General features: G+C 37.7%; 1 pseudogene; it reads right to left on the reverse strand.

Annotated features, from left to right (window-relative positions):
• Nucleotides 1-856: 856 nt before the first annotated feature.
• Nucleotides 857-3,463, reverse strand: LOC124556059 (annotated as a pseudogene).
• Between the last annotated feature and the right edge of the window lie 222 nt (nt 3,464-3,685).

Genomic DNA, 3,685 nt, shown 5'->3' on the forward strand with positions numbered 1-3,685 from the left:
CTTGACCCATTAAGGTGCGTCCACACTACCCGTGCTCGCCAGACTTGTGCTCGTCATACTCGTTTGTCAGGAGACTTGTCAAACTTGTCTGACTTGCGCTCGTGCTGCTTCTATCTTCGTCCACACTACTCCAGTTGCTTGCCAGGCTTTGGATCGTGAAGATCCCCACCGTACTTTCAGTCGTGATCAGTGCCAGTTTCCTAATTTAAAAATGGACGAAGTGGTTATAGCAAGTGCCAGCTGCCTTGTGATGCGCCTTTTAGCTGAGGAAGAGGAGAGAAGAAGACGCTACAAAGTTCCAAGAAAACGCAGGTGGTGGATGACAACAGTTTTCAGAAGCAGAAAAAGATATAGTGGAGTGATTTGATGGATGACTTGGATGTTGAAAACACACATTTCAAGACATTTTGCCGTATGTCCGCATCAGATTTTGAATATCTGATAAATTTGGTAGGACCGAAGATATCAAAGACTGACAGCAAATATCGGAAAGCTATACCAGTTGCTGAGCAGTTGGCACTTACGCTCAGATATCTAGCAACTGGCGATTCCTACACCAGCCTCAGTTTTTTATTTAAAGTCTCCAAGCAAGTGATATCAAACATTGTTCCTGAAGTATGTGCAGCTCTTACTGGCAGCTTGAAGGAATTTGTAAAGTTAAGTTAATAAGTTATACAAATTTTGTTATTAATGCACTTTTATTCAGCAGGTAATAAGCAAAAGAAATAAAAACATTTAGATTTAAAGAATGAGAACAATTAAAAGCAAAGATTATTACTTTTAATTATTATAAATCAAGCATATCCAGAAAATGTGGAGAGACTTGTCCAGTGCTGTCAGAAGTAGAATTAGATGTCTATTGAAAGTTGCTTTGCATCTGCTCATGGGCATGGACTTGTTGAGTTGAAGGAATCGGTAAATGCGACGAGAAACTGTAGTCGCTGTTGGTTGAACTTGGTCTAGAATGTTCTAAACAGCCGCTTTCTGCTCTGAAAATCGTGTCGGAAAATTCTTTTTTAACAAAAGCACATGTTCTGTTGTCCATGGGCCGTAGAACGTTCGCTATATACTCTCCATAGGCATCAAACTCGTCTCTAATTTTAGATAAAGCCGTTTTTAGTGCATTATATGCCTCTCCTATACATGGATCTTCGACCCTTTTTCTCTGATTTTTTTTTTTTTTTTTTTTTTTTTTTGAGGTGAGGCAAATACGTTCCTGCGTTTGTTTGGTGTGGGTGGTAGTTTGTTGTCTTGCGTTTTTTGATGATCGACATCTTGACTACTAATTTCTTCGCAAGTGCTCGCTGTAACCTTCGTTTGCATCCATGCCCGCAATCCTCTGTTCTTCCAAATCCTCCTTAAATTCCTCCTAAAACAAAGCGACGACAAAAGATTGATATAACCAATAGCAAAGCAAGCAAAATAAAAAATAAAAGAATGGATGTATGAATAGGGATATACACGACAATAATCGTAAAAACTTGGGAAAAATGTCAAGTTGATAAGTGAAATTCAGAATATTTGTTATAATGATTACTACCTATTGTTACGCAAAATTTTTGATTTTAATTATTATTAATGTTCATAATTATTAGAATGTCCATTATTTTCTATGCATTTAATAATTATTTATATTATGAGGAATTATTAGTTTCTATTTACTTTTTTGCATATACCACAGACACAAAAAGAGTGGTTACTTGCAGCAGAGGAATATGAGAGAAAATGGAACTTTCTACATTGCGTCGGTGCAATGGATGGCAAACATTGCGCAATCCAAAGCCCAGTTAATTCTGGAAGCGATTTTTTCAATTATAAGATGTTTTTCAGTACTGTTCTTTTCGGTCTAGTGGATGCTGACTATCGTTTTTTGTATGCTGATGTCGGCTGCCAAAGTCGAATTTCAGGCGGTGGTGTTTTTCGAAAAACAACTTTTTTTAAAAATATGAGTAATGGTACCATCGTTTTTTCGGATGATCGTACCCTCCCAGGTAGACAGAAAAAAGTATGCTATGTTATTGTCGCAGACCACACGTTTCCCCCCAACAATCATATAATCAAGCTGTATAGTGGACAACAACCAGGAAGGTCATTGAAAAGAATTTTTAACTATAGACTTTCAAGCGCACGGCGGATTGTCGAAAATGCGTTCAGAATACTTTCTTCCGTATTCCAGATACTAAGAAAGCCTATATTACTAGAGCCTGAGAAAGCCCAAAGTGTTCTGATGACTTATATATACCTCCATAATTTCTTGTGAAAAAGTTCTACTTCCAGACAAATTTATACCCCCGTAGGAGCAGTGGATCATGAGGAGAACGGGCATTTAAAGCCAGGAACTTGGAGAAATGTGATCACTCCTGCTACAACGTGTACACGATTAGCGAAAATTCCACGATGTTCAACGCAGACTGCCCAAGAATTCGCTGCTTATTTCATTTCCGAAGAGGGAAGATTGCCAGGGCAAGATGATTACCAATAACTTATTAAAGAATTTTCAGCTGCTAGCTACGTACGTACTAGTGACTGCCTGACTACACACATCTCAACTACCAATATATGTGAAGTTTTACCTTTATTAATTCCTATTTCATTATTGTTATTTCCTCAAATAACATAATACACAAATAAAATACATATAAATGTACTTGTGCTTCAATATACTGTGTTAGAAAAATAAATGTTATTCGTTATTATTTATTTATTACTAGCTGAGTACCCAGCGTTGCCCCACTATGTATTCCAATCCTGTTACTCCATTTCCTCCTTTTCCCTCTGTGATGTTCAGAACCCATTTTGCCATAAACCTTATAATTTTATCACAATTAGAACTTTTTAAATTTTTAAATTTGAAAACTATAAGCAATTACTAGGTATATTCCTAATAGAAATGGTAGTAAGCTAAAATAAATATGAAGAAATATCTTAAGAAATGATATGATTAATGGTATATAAGGGAATAACACCAAAAAATTTAAAATTAACAAATGAGCAGGGACCGAAATATAAACTGAGAAAGATAAAAAGTTAGGTAGCTGTGGAGACAGAACCAAAAAGGGACTGAACCCCATTAAGTTTGTTAATAGTTCGTTTATACACTTCCAAAAGCAAATATATTTTACTTACATCTGTGTTGATTGTCTTCCACAGCTGATATTTGCAGTGCAGAAATTCAAATGCTCTGAAAGCGAACCAGTTTGGAGCGTTCACTTCCTCAACCCCAGCGCCAGACTTCCCAGGCTCAGTCTTCTTCTGGCGAACTTTCCTGTAAGTGGCTAATAAGCTGGTCTTTCTTTTTTTTTTTTTAATTCGGCCACATTCACACCGAGTTCTGTCGCGATGGAATCCTAAGCTTCGTTTCTTTTAATTTTATTTTATATTGGGAGTTTGTTGCATCCCACAGCACAGGGTATTGTTCATAAGTATTTATGAATTTAATGACAAAATCGTCGGTCCACTCCATTTCAAAAGAAAAACTGATGTCCACAACACAGAAAAAGAGTAATACCAAGACCAAACTATACGAGTGCAGCGAGCCAACTGGTAAGTGCTTTGTTTCCATCCACACCACTCGCGCAGCTCACCATGCATCCCTTTGATGTACCGACAACAGACGGAGCCAGTCAAGCCATAAGCTCGGGCGGCTCGCAAGCCTGTTTCGCGGCGAGCCCTCGGAGCCTACCTC

This window comes from Schistocerca americana, chromosome X (genome assembly GCF_021461395.2).
Source record: "Schistocerca americana isolate TAMUIC-IGC-003095 chromosome X, iqSchAmer2.1, whole genome shotgun sequence".
Lineage (NCBI taxonomy): Eukaryota > Metazoa > Arthropoda > Insecta > Orthoptera > Acrididae > Schistocerca > Schistocerca americana.